Source organism: Tiliqua scincoides, chromosome 2 (genome assembly GCF_035046505.1).
Source record: "Tiliqua scincoides isolate rTilSci1 chromosome 2, rTilSci1.hap2, whole genome shotgun sequence".
In the NCBI taxonomy this organism is placed as follows: Eukaryota; Metazoa; Chordata; class Lepidosauria; order Squamata; family Scincidae; genus Tiliqua; species Tiliqua scincoides.
Genome location: NC_089822.1, coordinates 265,980,260 through 265,998,655, shown reverse-complemented (window position 1 = coordinate 265,998,655; position 18,396 = coordinate 265,980,260). Strand labels below are relative to the sequence as shown.

At 51.2% G+C, this 18,396-nt stretch overlaps 1 pseudogene; it reads left to right on the top strand.

Annotated features, from left to right (window-relative positions):
• The window catches only part of LOC136640328 (zinc finger protein 208-like), a 211,533-nt pseudogene that overhangs the window by 93,524 nt on the left and 99,613 nt on the right, over positions 1 to 18,396 (top strand).

Here is an 18,396-nt window from a genome sequence, read left to right as displayed (position 1 = left end):
GCATGCGTGCGCCTCCTGCCAGCCTGAAGGGCACCCACCAGGTTCGCAGCCTCCCCGGCGCGCGCAGAGTGACAACGCGGGTGGGCGGGCAGCAGCAGGGCCATGCAGGTCACCATGGACGAGTACCTGGGCAGCCTGGGCCTCTGCAGCAAGCTCACGGCCAAGGATGCCACCTGCCTCTTCCACGCAGTGGCTGAGCAGGTAGCACGGGGGCACAAGCGGGCTGTGTGGCCACCCTCCCCATGCAGCCCTGACCCCCTCCCCCTTGCAGCCCTGACACCCAAACAGCCCTGACCCACCTTCCCTCAAGCAGCCCTGACCCCCAGGCCACCTCAAGGTATGGGAACATTAGTTGCATTATGACGACACCGGTGCTGGAAAGTTGGATAGGATTGGGTCCTTAGTCTCTTTGTTTGTCTTCCTTACTGGCACCTTCCCTCTTGCCTCCTTCATCTCTTCCTTTGTTTTGCATCTCCCCTTGCCCCTGGTTTTCAGGCTTTCGCAGCATCCTGCTTCTTATGATTCCACCCGATCAGCAGTCTGGGCCACCTCTCTCCAGCCCCCATTGGCTCTGTTTGCGGCACCACCAATGATGTCACCAACGGTTGTGTGGGAGTCACCCTCCCACATGGCTGGATTCACTTTCCTCTACCCTGCCTTTCTTCTCTTGTTTCCCACCCCCCCTTCTCCAGGAAAAGTTCTGCAATATGAGATTCTACTCAGCCTTTCCTAGCCTACTAAAAAGTCCTGCCTTCCTGGAAAGAGAAGCCAAACCAGATCCAGGCCTGCATCTCTTTAAGAGAAGAAAGAAAGAAAGAAAGAAAGAAAGAAAGAAAGAAAGAAAGAAAGAAAGAAAGAAAGAAAGAAAGAAAGAAAGCGAGCTTCTGGTTCAGTGTTTCGCAAAGGTTTCAGCATCAGGAACCACTGAAAAAGAAATAGTCATTTTACCAGCTGCTCAAGCCCCAAAGCATGTCCAGGCTGCGCAGTGGTTCCTTCAGAGGCACGGTATCTCCACTGATAAAAGGACAACATCTCCTCCCAGATGGCTCTCCAGAGAAGAAGGGCCTCTGCAGTGTCTCGATGAACTTTCCGTCTGTTGCTTCCACATCTAGCCCACCACTGTCTCTTCCCAGCAGTGCTACAGACCACTGCATCCTTTTCAGGCACACATTAACATGCGCTCACAGGGGAAATGCCTTTGGGATCTTAGCTAGGACTGCGCAGTGGCCAGTGGCACAGCTGTGTTGAGAAGAAAGAGGGAAGGGAGGAAGGCCTGGGTGAAGGTGTAGCAAACAAAGTTTTACTGCAATGATAATGTTACAGAAGCAGAGAAAGGGAATCCACATCAAAAACCCTTTCCATGTTTCTTCACTGATTGTATGGCCAGGCCCTACATGTAAGTGGTTGCTAAGTACAAAGGAGAAGGGACAGATGAGGAGAGCCTTCCAAAGGAGAGAAAAGGAGCTTCCTGGCACAAGCATGGAGGCTGAAGAACAGAAGACGAAAGGGTCTGCTAATGCAGCATTCTAGATCTCTCCCAGAAGGGAGGATGTGGAGCCACCAGGCATTCCAGGAACCATGCCCAGAATACTGACCTACAAAGATCACACTTTCATAGCTGTCTATCATGATGGCTTCATAGAGGCTGGGGGCTGCCAAGGGAACTGGGCAGATTCAGGTGGAGCATCCTGGCTGTTGGTCCTGATGCCCAGATGCCAGCAGTCCTCCAGTGCAGACAAAGTCCTGGCGGGGAGGGCCTTTGGCTCTGCACTAGCCCTGGGCCCCTGGGACTCCAGCACTCACCCCAACACCCGGCGCACACAAGGCCTTGGGGGGGTCTGGAAGTCACTGGGGGGGGGCCTAGGAACAGGATCCCCACGCAGGCTGCACAAGGTCCTCAGCAGGTGCCAGTTGCTGCCAGTCCAACCGAGGCCTCAATCTCAGGTGCAGAAGGAGAGTCTGGTGGCCCTTCTCTCCTGGGCCTCCCCAGCGCAGCCTGTGACACCACCAGCCACAGCTGCATCTCTCCCTGGCCCCTTCCAGTCCTCGCGGGGCCTCCACACACCTGCTCCAGGGCCGGGCCAGGCCCTCCCCCTCCTACTTCCAACCTCCAGCAAGGCCTCCTCCCCTCCAGGGTCCCAGAGCACATCAGGCCTGCTGGGAAATGTGGTCCCTGGCCCAGCAGACCCACTGCTCATCAGCCACAAACAGTGTGTGTCTGCCATGGGGAGAGGCCTTGGTTTCCAGTAAGTAAGTTGGGTTCAGCCCAAGTCTCACCGAACACAATGGGCTTACTTGGGAGTAAAGTAAAGAACACTGTCAACACTGCTAGCCATTGTCCAGGAGGTGTTTGGAGACTGTTATTTCATCTTACTCCCAAGTAAACCCATTGAGTTCCTTAAGACTTGGGCTGCAGTCCTGCCGTACTCATCGGAATCAGACCTCTTTCTAGCTGTGGGGTCGTCCCTTTCCCTTCTTTGCCCTGGTGACAACATGCCGGACCCACAAGGGTTTGTGGTCCAGATCCCCAGCCGCATTTTGACCACAGGCCCTTGGGGGACCGAGAACGACAACCGTCCACACAAGTGTTGCTTCAGGCGGTTCCTGCAGTGTAAACCGCCCAGAAGCCAAGTGCATTTCAGATGCAGGCACTTAAAGTGTGGACAGGGCAAGACAGAACCCTTCCTCCCTCCCCACCTTCCCTCCTGGACCTCAGCTGCTTTCCAACCCCAGAGGCCAGGCAGGTGCTGCACCAAGGCCAGGCAGCCAATGGTCGGGCTGGGTCCTTCTCTGACGGCCACGAAGGACCTGGAACCCCAAAGACAGACCTGGAGCAGAGCAGAGCTCACTGACCCAGATAACCCCGTGAGCCGTGCGCAGCCTCTACAAAGCCAGGTTTGCACACGGCCCCCTGGTTGTGCACACAGCACGCTAGCCCTTTGTACCCGGCACTGAAGACTAGGCTGAAGAGGACCTGAAGAGGACAATTTCCAGTCAGGTCCTCCTTCTCCCCCTTCTGCTTTCTTAGGGTGCAACCAATTTGCACCAGGCCTTACAGGTAACGCTTAACCTGTCGAGGCTGGTTGCGCACACTGTTTAATTTGTAAGGACTGTTTTCTCATCCTGTGGAGATAAAAAATCTGTGCAACAGTAAGAGCAGCATTTGAAGGGGGTGCGTCTTCCCCTTCTCCAGGGATCAGCACATTCCTTCTCATCTGCAGGGGCCATTCCTGTGGAGTCAGATCCGTGTATAACCACGTTGGACCTGCGCATGCACGGAGTGTGGAAAGAGCTTCAGTTGCAGCTTAAAGCCGATCCTTCATCAAAGAACTCATACGGGGAAGAACCATAGAAACGCATGGAGTGCGGACAGAGCAGAGCCCTTCTGCTGCTGCATGCGGGTGGGGTGGTGGGGTGAATGGGGGTGTCCCACATTCTCTGGGTTTTCTGCCTTGTTTTAGACCTCGCTAGTCTCGTTCTCCATCCTTGGTTGGTGTTTTTGCTAATTGTATTCAGTTGAAACTTTTTCTCCTTTAACTGAATCATGATCTGGAATTCCTTGCAGTGACATTGATTGCAACGTTAATATAGAAGTGTAAGAAAAACATTATTTTCTTACATAGCTCAATTATAGCTCATTATTTTCTTATATATCAATTATTATTTTCAATCAATTATTATCAATAATTCAATTCAATTGAATTAAAAATCAATTATTATCAATCAATTATATTATTTTCTAATATATCAATTATAGCTCATTATTTTCTTACATAGCTCAATTATAGCTCAATTATAATTGAGCTATATTCCAGAGAAAATGTAGTCACCGAAGAAGCACTGAACAACATTGAGTGCCTGCCTGTGCTGGAAGAGCTTGACAGTGAACCAACCATAGAAGAACTTCACGTGGCCCTGGACTCCCTTGCCTTTGGCAAGGCACCTGGAAAAGACAGCATCCCTGCTGAAGTCCTAAAATGCTGCAAAGAGATCATCGTCACTGAGCTGCATGAAATCCTCTGTCTCTGCTGGAGAGAAGGTGGAGTACCTCAAGACATGAGGGATGCAAACATCATCACGCTGTACAAGAACAAAGGTGACAGGGGTGACTGCAACAACTACCGCGGCATCTCTCTCCTTAGCGTTGTAGGAAAGCTGTTTGCCCGAGTTGCACTAAAGAGGCTCCAGGTACTTGCAGAGAGCATCTATCCAGAATCGCAGTGTGGATTCCAAGCCAACAGGTCCACCACCGATATGGTATTCTCCCTTAGACAACTGCAGGAGAAATGCAGGGAACAACGACAGCCACTCTTTATAGCCTTCATAGATCTCACAAAGGCTTTCGACCTGGTCAGCAGAGACGGCCTCTTCAAGATTCTCCCCAAGATCGGATGCCCACCCAGGCTCCTCAGCATCATCAGATCTTTCCACAAGGACATGAAGGGCACTGTTGTCTTCGATGGCTCCACATCAGACCCTTTTGACATCCGAAGCAGAGTGAAGCAGGGCTGTGTTCTTGCGCCAACCTTGTTTGGGATTTTCTTCGCTGACCTGCTGAAGCAGGCCTTTGGAACTGCAACAGAAGGCATCTATCTCCGGACCAGATCAGACGGAAAGCTCTTCAACCTCTCCAGACTGAGAGCAAAATACAAAGTCCAGCTGAAATGTCTGCGTGACTTCCTCTTTGCCGACGATGCAGCTGTCACTACCCACTCTGCCAAAGATCTCCAGCAGCTCATGGATCATTTTAGCAAGGCCTGCCAAGATTTTGGACTGACAATCAGCCTGAAGAAAATGCAGGTCATGGTTCAGGATGTGGACTCACCTCCCTGCATTACAATCTCTGCGCATGAACTGGAGGTTGTCCATGACTTTGTGTACCTTGGCTCAACTATCTCCGACACTCTTTCTCTCGATACTGAGCTAAACAAGCGCATCGGTAAAGCAGCTACCACGTTTTCCAGACTCACAAAGAGAGCCTGGTCCAACAAGAAGCTGACGGAACATACCAAGATCCAGGTCTACAGAGCTTGCGTCCTGAGTACACTTCTGTACTGCAGCGAGTCATGGACTCTTCGCTCACAACAGGAGAGGAAACTGAGCGCTTTCCACATGCGCTGCCTCCGACGCATCCTCGGCATCACCTGGCAAAGTTCCAAACAACACAGTCCTGGAACGTGCTGGAATCCCTAGCATGTATTCACTGCTGAAACAGAGATGCCTGCGTTGGCTCGGTCATGTCGTGAGAATGGATGATGGCCGGATCCCAAAGGATCTCCTCTATGGAAAACTCGTGCAAGGAAAGCGCCCTACAGGTAGACCACAGCTGCGATACAAGGACATCTGCAAGAGGGATCTGAAGGCCTTAGGGATGGACCTCAACAAGTGGGAAACCCTGGCCTCTGAGCGGCCCGCTTGGAGGCAGGCTGTGCAGCATGGCCTTTCCCAGTTTGAAGAGACACTTGGCCAACAGTCTGAGGCTAAGAGGCAAAGAAGGAAGGCCCATAGCCAGGGAGACAGACCAGGGACAGACTGCACTTGCTCCCGGTGTGGAAGGGATTGTCACTCCCGGATTGGCCTTTTCAGCCACACTAGACGCTGTGCCAGAACCACCTTTCAGAGCGCGATACCATAGTCTTTCAAGACTGAAGGTTGCCAATACAATACAAGAAAAACAGATGATGGGGAAAGAACTCCTGGGTTCTCCGGAGGCCTGGAAAAGGTCTTCACCTAGAAGGCACCTTCTGCAACACTTCAAGAGCAACTGGATGTGCAAAGATAAAGACCTTTGGACTGTGGCTTTGTCATTCATGTGTGGATGTCCATTAAGGTGAGAGAACTCCTGGACAGTCATCTCTTTTGCTCATTCAGCATCTCAAATCAAGGCAGGCTGTCGCCAAATTAACCCCTTATTGTCCCCTTACTTTTGCTATAAGTTTGGATAGAATAGAGATATTTTAGTGTGGTTTGTTTCATTGCTTTTGGCAAGAAATTAGGCATTGATTGATATATAACATGAGGGTATATATATAACACCCTTCTGCTTCCATTCACCCAGCATCCAGCTCCCTTCCACACCCCGCATCTCACAATCCCCCCATCAGCTCTCCTGATCCCAGTGAGAGGAGATCACCTGGAATCCAGAAAGCCCCGTCTGTGATGCAGAAGCTTCAGAATGTTTCAGAGTTCCTTCAGTTAAGAGCAGTTGGAGGTTGGAGGTGGACAGTGGAGGTGGAGAGACAAGGGTGGGGGACAGAGACAGGAGAGGAAACAGGTAATGCAGGTTGTCTGGGGCCTGCTGGATACTATCTGCTTCTGCTTCTTGAAATAAGACCTTGAAATTCTTCCCAACTTCCTCTGGATTCTTTGTTCCTTGTCTGTTCCTGGTCACTCGTTTCCAGCTCTCTCCCAATTCCAGGGGAGTTTTCTATAACACTGAATTCCGCTCCTGTGGACTGGGCTTGATGGAGCCAAGGAAGAAAATGTAGTGGGAGAGGCAGGACTGTTGGTGGGGCTCAAAAGACTTTGCAGAATCTGGTCCTGCAGGACATTTCCTGGAGAAGAGACTAGATGGATGGGAGGTGGGGGAGAGAAAGAGGGGCGTAAAGAAAGGGTATATGGTGGCAGGCGCAGATCGGTAGCGGGCACAGATCCAGGAAGACCCATTGGGGCCACCTGGTTGCTACAAGAGAAGGAGACCTGGCGGTGCTTCTCTGACCCCATTGGATGCAGTGAATTTGAAACTGCTTAAGGGAGTGACGTTCCAAAAAGTCACAGTCTTCCCATCCTGTCTGTCTCCAGCACAGGGAGCAGAATGGCTTCGGGGTCATCTGTTCTTTGGTGTGGGGCAGAAACAGACTCTGCACAGCCTGCTCAGGTAAGGGACGGATCGCCAGGGAAAAGTCCCAGGAACAGCGAGGAAAGTCCTCCTTATTCCTGGGCCTGTTCCTTTCCCGTGGTTTTCCTCTGAGATCCCAAAGGAGCCTGTGCAGAGGAGCGAGAACTTCAGGGTGCAAGAGTCAGGATGCCCCTCAGGGCACCTGCAGAGCAAGCAATTGGCCCCCTTCCTGTATGTCTCTCACCACATATTGTCAGATATTCTTGGAAGCAGAGAATTTCTCTTGAAGTGGCACTCTCTGTTTTTCATGGCCAGTGGCGTTCCCAGCCCGGGGGGGGGGATGAACTAAGTTTTGCAGGGCACCTCCATGTGCCTGGTAAGATGCTCCTCCCCCTTACCATTGGAGCCATTCTGAGCAGTGAGGGGGAGGGCAAGGGGGAGGGGCAGCTTACAGGGCATGTTGAGGCACCTTGTTCTCTTGTTCTATCTGGTGTGCTCCCTGGGGCATTTGGTGGGCCGCTGTGAGATACAGGAAGCTGGACTAGATGGGCCTATGGCCTGATCCAGTGGGGCTGTTCTTATGTTCTTAACTACAATTCCCAGGATGCCTTGCAGGTATCTGGTGTGCTCTCTGGGGCATTTGGTGGGCCGCTGTGAGATACAGGAAGCTGGACTAGATGGGCCTATGGCCTGATCCAGTGGGGCTGTTCTTATGTTCTTAACTACAATTCCCAGGATGCCTTGCAGGTCTCTTGTTATCTGGTGTGCTCTCTGGGGCATTTGGTGGGCCGCTGTGAGATACAGGAAGCTGGACTAGATGGGCCTATGGCCTGATCCAGTGGGGCTGTTCTTATGTTCTTAACTACAATTCCCAGGAGGCCTTGCAGGTCTCTTGTTACCTGGTGTGCTCCCTGGGGCATTTGGTGGGCCGCTGTGAGATACAGGAAGCTGGACTAGATGGGCCTATGGCCTGATCCAATGGGGCTGTTCTTATGTTCTTGTTGAGGGGAGCACTTCCCCCCTTCTGGGAATGCGATTGTTTGGGGTGTAACTCATTCCCTGTCTTGCATGGCACATGTGATGAGCCTTGCAGGAATCAAAGCCACTCTCTGCAACCCACTGCAGAGACCTTCTGCCCCTTCTCCTCCCCAGTGCTTGTACTGGCCACATGCTCACATCTGGTAGGATCAGGAAGAAGCATCAAGTAATTGCCAACAGGACATCCCATCATGGGGTCTCTGCCTCCCTCTCAGCCTCAGGAGACACTCAGGCCGCCCCCTTTTTGGCCTGCTGCTCAGGCAGCGACATCCATCTTTCGGAAAAGGTCTACATCTAGCTTGAAGAGGGGTTGGCAGGGACACTATCATGGACCTCTCACACAACACAATTTCCCCACAGCCATTCAGTGCCTGTCCGACAAGCCACAGGGAATAGCATTCCCCACTCCCATCACTGCTGCCCCACAACTGGCTTTCAGAGGCACCCTGAAGGCGGAAGTAGCACACAGCTGTTGAGACAAGAAGCTTGATCTCCCTGCCTCTGTCCAATCACATTTCAAGGCTGTCCAAGCTGGTGGCCATCACCACATCTTGTGGCCATGAGTCTCACAGAATAATTGTGTCAAGAAGCTCCTCCTTTCCCTGGTCCTGATTCTCTTACTAATCATTTGCATTGGGTAAGCCCTTGTTCTACGGTGATGCAGAGGGAGAAAAACATCTCTTGTTTGACTTTCCAACCACCACAAGCCCCAGTTCCCGTTCCTCGTTCCTCACAGTCCTGGCTTAGGCCCATCGGAGTCAGTGCAGTTTGAATCTTCCCCCCTGGCTGCCTCATTTGACATGAGGGGGGAACATGGAGATGGTCCAACTGTGTTCAAATGTTGTGCACGGATCGGGCAGGTGGATTTATTCTGTATAGAAACTGAGGATGCTATCCTGGGAAGCAGAAGGAGAGGTGCCCTCCCCAGACTGAGGGGAAAGGTGAACCCAGCACAGAGTCATTTAGCACAGAACAGGAGGCGCTGCACCTGGTCCCTGCCCCTCCCTGGAAAGGCAGCATCTCTCCAAGGTGCCTTGGATGGGACTTCTGTGCAAGCCGCACTTCCCAGAGATGCCAAGGGCTGAACCCGAGACCTTCTGCAGCTCTGCCCCTGAGTTCTCTGGGTGATCTTCGCAGCGCTCTTTCCTCCTCCCCTGGGGTCTCCCTGCCACGAGGAGAAGCTGAGGGGGAGGAAGCCTCTCCTTCTCCCTGGGAGCACTTTCCAGACGAGCCAAAGGGTGGTGCTTGTCAGGACGTTTTGGCACAAGCGAAAGAAATGTGCTGCCTGAGCATGGCAAGGCCTGAATCCAGATGTCAGCCCAAGGCCAAAGTGAGGCTGAACAAAAATGTAGCATCTGGCCCTGGACTGACCACTGGTGACTGGACAATGTGCTGAGTCACAGCGACTGTGCAGCCCCCATGCAACTCTGTGGGAGAGGGGCTGATGCAACAGAGTCATGAGAGGATGAGGTCATCCCTTACCCGATTGGTCAGGGGAGGCGTCAGAGGGAGGCTGCCAGAGACTACCTTCAAGGGCTGTTGTGAGGGGTCTGGAGAGCGTGAGTCTGTGTCGGTGTATCTGAAGAACTGTGCTTGCTGGGGAGACTGGCTACTTGTTATCACAGGTAAATACAGCTTGGTGGTGGACCTCTGCCTGGCTTGTGTTTCCACTCCTTCTCTCTGCTATCTTGGATCACTTTGGGAGCCAGCAGTTCGCTGCAGGAGATTGTCTGTGGGCTTTGCACGCCGCATAGCCCCCCATGGAGGAGCCCCCTGGGAGAAAGGCCCCTCGTCCTCATGGTGCCCACAGGACACTGTGGGTGCCTTGAGCCCAGGCGAGTGCACCTCAGAGGGATGGGGGGAGGCCCCAGTTGCCTCTGGCCCCAGCAGGGACTCCCAGCTCCAGGGACAAAAGGCTACCGGCCTGGACAGTAGACTGCTTTTTTTCTTAATACCAAGTTTCTACCTCAACACTTCTTGCAGGATTAGATTCCTCCAGGATATATGCCAACCTCCACTTAAAGGAGGGGGAACAGGGGGAAGGGGAAGCAGAGGGGGGACTGGTGGGTGCAAGCACGTGGAAAGGAAATCAGCACTGGACTCTCCTCCCCACTTCCTCTTCAGCTCCCTGCTCCTCAAGGCTGGGCTGGCCCTGCTCTCACCCCGTCCTCTTCTCCTTCCTGCAGGGACCCCGCTGGGGACAGGTAAGCAGGCGACTTCAGAAGGCCTCTGGTTCCGCTCCCCGTGTCTGCGGGACTGCTGGCTGGCTGGCTGGCGTCACTCGAAGGACCCACGTCTCTCTAGATCCACTCCTGTCCTTGCAACCCTCTCTTCTCCTCTCTGCAGCCAAGTGAAGAGTAAACCAGCCTGGGAATTATGGGGTTAATGGTTCTGCAGGAGTTGGAGGACCAGAGGGAAAACTGCTGCAGTGGAGAGCCAGAAGGAGGGCGGAGTGCAGAGAAATAGTGCAAAACCCAGGCCTATAAAAGGAGGCCAGGCCTGGAAGGCAGTCAGTTTCCCAGCCAGTCTCCAGGCTGCTGTGCTGCTGCCCCGACTGCTCTTGCGGCTCCTTCCAGACTCCTCCGTCATCCTGAGGGTTCCCCCCTGGGAGAGAGGCTGGTGCGACAGGTGAGGGGAGCAAAGGCCCAGGTGGAGAACTGGCTGAGTGGAGCTTCCGGTCTGGTTCAGGTGGATGGTCCGGCCTCCTTTCTCCCCTGGTAGAGTAAAGCTTGTTCACGCCACTGACCTTGTTCTCTCCTGGAGCTCCTGGGCCCGATCCGTGCAGAACCCCAAGGGGAGGTTCCCTGCCCTCCATCCAACTAATCACAGCCTCAGGATCTGGGCCATGTGGGTGCATCAGATGCTGATTTGGGGGGACTGGCGGAAGGAAGGGGAGAGCAGGTGCAGGTCCAAGTTGGAGGATCAGGACTTCCACCCTCCTGCAAAGAGCCAGTCTTGGCTTTCTTGCAAGATGAATCCTGTGGGTTAAAAGTGGCACTTGCAGGTTCCTGGAGAGGGGAAGGGGGAATGGGTGGGAAGTTCACTTCTTGCCCTCTCCTGCTTTGCATGGCCTCTACCCACCTGCACAAGGCCTGCAGCCCCTGCTGGGTTTGGCACTGAGTCAAAGTTGGCCTGGGGAAAGGGGAGTCCCAGGGAGGGAACACTGGAGGTTGTGTGTGTGTTGCATGAGTCTGAGAGTTGGGCCCAAGAGGAGCCCCTCGGCCTCCAGGGCTGCTGCTGCTGCTTTCCTGAGAGATGCAGCCAAAGGCCTCCTGCCTCCACCAAAGACCAGAGCGGAAAAGCCAGGGAGTGAGGGGGGCCTGAGTGGAGGCTGCAGAAGTCAAACCCACCCAGCAGGCTTCACCTTTTATGGGGCAGGAAGATTCAGAACGTTTCTGCCCCTGCCCCATAGAAGGAGAGGAGGCTGCATGATCAGGGCTCAGCCTCAGGGATGGAGCCCATGAGGACAAGTTGGGGGTTGAATAGGCTCAGATACAGGAGAGATGGGGGGAGCAGAGATGGGTTGAAAAGGGTGATCCATATTGTGTGGCGCATGGTGGACATTTTTGGCTCTGCTGCTTGAAATCACACAGTTCAAACAGGACATTTCCTGGAGGAGAGAAGACTGGAGGATGTAACTGGACAGGCAGAGAGGGGGAGACAGACGGAGGGGCAGAAGGAAAGGGTGGAAGAAAATGAATCAAGCCTTGTGGGGCTCCCCTCAGCTGGGCATTTGGGATCAGAGAGGAAGGGGACTTGAAAATGCTCAACGGAGTGACATCTGAAGGGGTCACAGTCTTCCCATCCTGTTTGTCTCCAGCACAGGAAGTGCAATGGCTTCGGGGTTGCCTTCCAGACAGTCTCCTCCTTGGAGTGGAGCAGAAACAGTCTCTGTGCAGCCTGCTCAGGTAAGTGAAGACACAGCTCTGGGAGAGGAAATGGAGGACCTGTTTGGAGGACTCTTGATGCGCTTGGTGTAACTGAAAGACTCATTCAGAAATGTTCAAAAGGCAACTTTTGCCCTCATTCAATGGAATGAGGACCTTTAAACTGTTGCTATTTGAAAGTATGGCTTATAGAAACATAGGATAAGTTGTGGGATATATGAAAGCCCTCGTTAGAATATGTATAGTTTATTTACTAATACCAGTTTTATATATGATTAAATACATTTACTCATCACACACACACACAGTGGGACCTCTTTACATGTGGAATCTCTTTATCCACGGATTTGGCATCTGTGGATTTGCCCCACTGCAAATGCCGTACCCCCAAAACATCCTCCCTGCAGACCTCCCAGACGTAACTGGAACCTCATTCCGGTCACACCCGTGTGGTTTTCTGAGACTTGGAGAGGCCATGCGCCACTTTTTGGGTGACTTCTGATTTTACTTCCTGGGTCACGTTCGGAGCAAAAGTGGGCTCCAAAAACTGCAGATTTTTTTATTCCTAGTTTTCAGTATCTGTGGAGGGTCCAGGAATGGAACCCTGACAGATAAAGAGCCTCTACCTGTATATATCATCTATGCCTTCATATACACCCAAACTTATCTATATGCTTCTCTAAGCCATAGATGCCAATATTTCTGACTGAGAAATTTCTGAATGAGTCAGCTACATGAAGGGCATGAGGAGTCCATTTCCATAGAGGTGCTACAATTCCCTTTCCTCTCAGAGGATGGGAATTTTAGAGGAGGGGCAGAGGATGTGGAGGATCAATGATTTGTGAGGAGTGGACAATTTCTCCTTCCAGGGTCCGGTGTCCTTGGAGGACGTGACTGTGCGCTTCACGGCGGAGGAGTGGGCTCTGCTGGATCCAGGCCAGAAAGCTCTGTACCGGGAGGTCATGTCGGAGAATTACAACCTGGCAGCCTCTGTGGGTAAGGAGGCATTTTCTCCCTGTTGGGTAAGAAACAAAGGCCTGAATTTTCCACCTTCTTGCTTCCCACTCTTCGGATGGCGCTGTAGAAACGGGGCTTGTGCCCAGGAGACCTGGGCCTGCTGTGCCGTGCAGGAGGATGAACCGAGGCAGACAGTGGAGTGGGAAAGGCAGGTCTTTGGGGAGGGCTGGAGAGGCTCTGCAGAATCACAGTTTGCAGGGAGATTTCCTGGAGAAGGAAGAGGTGAGTGGGCAGGCAGAGGGGAGGAAAGAGGCAGGAGGAAGGAGGAGGAGAAAAGAAGTGGAACCAGGTGGGGAACCAGTTGAAGATGTTCAAGGAAGTGACATTCGAAAGGGTGTGAAGGATGTAACTCTCCCAACCGTCTTCTCCTCCCACGCAGGCAGAGCCACGGCTGGACAGTCTTTTCTTTGGGGTGGAGCAGAAGCGGAATCTGTACTGGCTCTGTACTGGGAGGTCCTGCTGGAGAACTACGATGGCGCAGCCTCTCTGGGTAAGAAGGCCCTTTCCCCATGGTGGGTAGGAAACAAAGTCTTGCATGTTCCATCTTCTTGTCTATAGCAGGGCTTTTGATACCCCAGCCTGTTGGCCAGATCTGGGTTTTGGGGAAAGCTTTCTGCCCTCTGAGCTGAGGTTACTGTTCTACCGTTAGCACTGTGTGTAGTCCAAGTAGATCAGGGCACATGGGCACTCTGGGAAGTCCCGTCTGCCCAGATGTCCTCTTGCACAGCCTTCTGGGATGCCAGGCAACACACACCACTGCCCAGACCATCCCTGTGCCCCAATCAGCCCTGACTGATGAGCTCACACTGAAGCTCTTTCCACACTGCAAGCATTTATAGATCTCCCCTGTGTCAGTTTTATATGTTGTAATTTTTGAGGAAATTACTCCTGATGATCTTTGATGCACAGTCAGTTACTGAAGCATTTTCCACACACCAAGCATTTATATGGTTTCTCTCCTGTGTGGGATCTTTGATGCACAGTCAGGTTTGGATACTGTGTGAAGCCCTTTCCACACTGCAAGCATTTATAGGGCTTCTCTCCTGTGTGAGTTTTATATGTTGTCAATTTTGAGGTAATTACTCCTGATGATCTTTGATGCACAGTCGGTTTTCCACTGTGGTTTGTATGATATTTTACAATGTTTGACTTACTCCTGATCATCTTTGAACTTCCAGATATTTCTCCCTCCTCTTTCCAGTGTCTATGTCTAAATCACCTGCCATGAGAGTGTATAGTACTGAAATTTTTGCCAAGTAATCCAGCTCCAATTCTCACTTAGACTTATCTATGGGTCAGTCAGAGGGCAGAGCCTTTCAACTCTGAACGGTTTTGGTTCTTGCTAAAGCAGGCTCATTTGTTTCTATAGCAGCGGTTTTCACTTGAGGGGGGGGCCAGATGAGGCAGGCAGCAGCCCCCAGCAAAGCAGAAGCTGCTTTGACTCTCATGAGGCATGGGGGGAGGGGGGAAGGAGCAGCTGCTTTGAGCATTGGAGAGGGCTTTGAGCATTGAGCAGGAGAGGGCTTCCTCTCCTGCTGTGAGCAAGAGGAAGGCTGCAACCCGATCCTCCTTTACCTGGGAGTAAGCCCTGTTGACTATTATGGGGCTTACTTCTGAGTAGACACACCTAGGATTGGGTATCAAGTGGTCTGGGAGGAGTGAGAAGGAGGGAGCCAGGGGCAGGCAAGCAGGTAGGAAGCCAGGGAGTCTGCTGAGGCCACCAGCCTAAGAATGGGCTGGCTGAAGTCCCTTTTCCTTGCCACAGTTGCCTGCAGCTCCCCAAAGCGACCCTCCCTGCCTCACCTTTGCCTTTCAGAGGAGGGGCCTTGGGCCACAATCCTATCCACATTTCCTGGGAGTAAGCCCCACTGACTATAATGGAACTTACTTCTGAGTAGACATGCCTGGGCTGGGCTCTCAGGTTCCTCTCCAACCCCACTTTCCTGGGAGGAAGCCCCATTGACTACAAGACCATGGGAGGACTGGGCTTTTTTCTGGAATACAGGAGCAGGCAATGGGGGGGGGGGAGAATGTGAGGCAAATGATTCTGGACCTTTGGAAGGAGTGGATCAGTGAGGGGAGGGACAGTGGGAGAGGTGCTGACTGCAGTTGTGAGATGGGGGGATGTCCCTGTGGGAGGGGGTGGGTGGGGGAGAGGAGGAGAGAGAAGTGCCAGTTGCCTGCTCCTGTATTTGAGAAAAAAGAGTGCAACCAAAAGCCCAATCCTAGGCATGTCTACTCAGAAGTAAGTCCCACAGGCACATCCCCCCCAGTCTTTGGCTGCAATCCTAACCACACTTTCCTAAGAGTAAGCCCCGTTGAACAAAATAGGACTTACTTCTGAGTAGACCTGCTTAGGATTGTGCCCTTTGTCATGTAATGATTTAATTGTATTAATTAGATTAATTAAAAATTAATTGTAATATAGTAATTAAATGTAAGTAAAAAAACTAGGAGTGTTCCTTGACAATTTTAGTGCCTTGACAGTGTGCTGTGAGCTGAAAAGGGTTAATAAGAACGGTGGATCAGGCCATAGGCCCATCTAGTCCAGCTTCCTGTATCTCACAGTGGCCCACCAAATGCCCCAGGGAGCACACCAGATAACAAGAGACCTCATCCTGGTGCCTTCCCTTGCATCTGGCCTTCTGACATAGCCCATTTCTAAAATCAGGAGGTTGCGCATACACATCGTGGCTTGTACCCCGTAATGGATTTCTCCTCCAGAAATTTGTCCAATCCCCTTTTAAAGGCATCCAGGCCAGATGCCATCACCACATTCTGTGGCAAGGAGTTCCACAGACCGACCACACACTGAGTAAAGAAATATTTTCTTTTGTCTGTCCTAACCCTCCTAACACTCAATTTTAGTGGATGTCCCCTGGTCCTGGTGTTATGTAAGAGTGTAAAGAGCATCTCTCTATCCACTCTATCCTTCCCATGCATAAAATGTCTCAATCATGTCCCCGTCTCTTTTCTAGGCTGAAGAGGCCCAAATGCCGTAGCCTTTCAGCATCTTAGTCGCTCTCTTTTGCAGCTTTTCCATTTCCAGTATGCCCTTTTTGAGATGTGGCGACCAGAACTGGACACAATACTCCAGGTGTGGCCTTACCATCGATTTGTACAAAGGCATTATAATATTAGCTGTTTTGTTCTCAGTACCTTTTCTAATGATCCCAAGCATAGAATTGGCCTGGCTGTTCTATAGTAACTTTCCTGGGACATTCCAGCCAAGGTTACCCTTTTATTCTCCTCCGTTCCCTTTTGCTGCTGCAACCTGGTTCCTTTATGCAAATGCATTTGGCAGAAGTCTTTTTTTTCAACACCAGGATGGGATCCTCCTTTCCATCAGAAATTCAATTCAGGCTACAATTCAGTGCACCCTTACTTAAGAATGACACCCATGGAAAGCAGAGGGTCTACTTCTGAGTAAAAAGGTTTGCAAGTATATGCAGCTGCATCTCTCTGCTGTGCATTGAATTGCACACTCCCAGTTATGTTTTATGGGTTGTATGTTGTACGTAGAGCTTCTGGCTTAACACACCAGACACCTTAAAGGTGGATTTGATTCACGGATCTCCTGCAGTGGTTCCCAACCTTTTTCACTTGCATATCCCTTGGCAGCCCATTTCCATAAATTGTACCCTTCCTATTAGCAAAATGTTTGTAATAATACAAGCCCTCATCTCCTCTCTATGAAAGCCCAAACTTCATGTATTTCACAGTGTTTTCTCTTTTCATCTGTCTGAAAAACAGAAGACTCTGCCTTTGCTCTGTTTTGCACCAGAAGTGTGCTGAGAAATTCTGGGTGATTGATCACTTTCCATATGATGTTTCAGCTTTTTTACTGTGCTGGTTTTCAATCACTAGTTCATACATGAATTAATGACCAAAACTAGTTATTGGTGGGACTTTCACAGCCAACTAGCTACCTCCCTTCCTGCCTTGCTGGTCCTTGCAAGACATTCTGGTGAACGACCTGTCTTTTTCTGCCATTATTCCATTCTTTTTCAAGTACCTCTAAACATCCTGTTGAGAGTCCTTCGAGTACATGACTGCTAGGTTGGGAACCACTGTTCTACTGGTATGTTGTTTACAGTGCACTTACTCTGATAGCGTTTACAAAAAGGTGGTGAAGACCAGAATTTAAAAAGAATAAAAATGTATCTTATGATCTTTTACTATGTTTTTAATAAATTAGAGACCTACAGTGCTTAGGTAACAATTACTGGTAGGCTATTTTTCAGGATCTGTCTTCGGATCCTGAAAATCAGGACAAAACTATAGTCGGACACCCCCCTAAGTTTAACCCCTGACTTACCAGAGGGTCATAGAAAATTGCATGATTTTTTGCTCAAAAATTGTGCTCGACTTATATGTGCAGTCGACTTATAGGCGAGTGTCTATGCTGTGTGTGGCTTCTCCTGGGAGAGGGATCTTTCATGCACAGTCAGGCTGGAGTTCACACTGAAGCTCTTTCCACACTTCAAACGTTTATAAGGTTTCTCCTCTGTGTGGGATATTTGATGCACCGTCAGACTGGAGCTCCTACTGAAGTTCTTTCCACACTCCAAGCATTGATATGGCTTCTCTCCTGTGTGGGACCTTTGATGCGCAGCCAGGTGTGAGCACTGACTGTCCACAACAGCTCAGTGAGGCTCTGCCACTGGGCAGGGCTGCAGTCCTGGGCATCCTTACTGTAACAGCTGGTGCAAGGCCCAGCAACCGCTAGCTATGTGCTGAGCCTGTCAGCCATCTTCTGTGTGTCTCTCACCCCTGGAAACCATCTGCTTTCTCACTGAGCAGATCCCAGGAGATGTTGGACTCCAACAAATGCCCTCTGCCATTGCACCTGCCCATCTTGTCTGAAGAGGGCCAGAAAATGTGTCTACTTCCAAGCCCCGAGCACCAGGTGTATTCACTTAGATGCACCTGCCAGGGAGCTCCTCTCTCTAATGGTGGGAACAAACCTTGGTGGCATCAGCCTGGCCACTGTCCTTGCAGGTTTCTTCATAGGTGGTATTTTAATGATTAGAACCCAGGCTGGAGACAGACAGAGATCATTTTGCTGTCAGGTAGTCTATTTCTTGCCAATTGGCACCAATTCTCTGATACACCAGGTGAAGTCAGCGGCTAGTCTATAAGAGCTCCTGTATTTCGCCATTGCTCTGCTCCCGGGCCTTGCTGGTCTCCTGAGCCACCTGAAGACACATCAATCTGGAGATGCCTGTATAAATGTTCGGTTTAGAAAGGTATGTCTTCTGCCTGGAGTTGCCCCTGTATGGTTGGAGGTGCTCCTGTAAGTTGATACCATTAAGTTGTATACAGATCAAGCTCTTTTATGACAGCCATGGACTAGCATCTTCCTCTGATCCAAAAGAACCTAGGAATGTAGAGTCCACATGACAGTGACATCTATCTACTGTACTGCTAATCAAAATTCTCTCTCTGTTACAGGAAGAAACGTAGAACATATTCGGGATCAGCGGGAACCACGTGGGGAGTCACCAGAAGTTGACATGCCTGATTCAGAGGAACTGATGTGCAGACAACAAGATAGAACAGGGAGGCACAGAAGCGGACAAGCACTCAACATAGAGCAGAAACCATATAAATGCC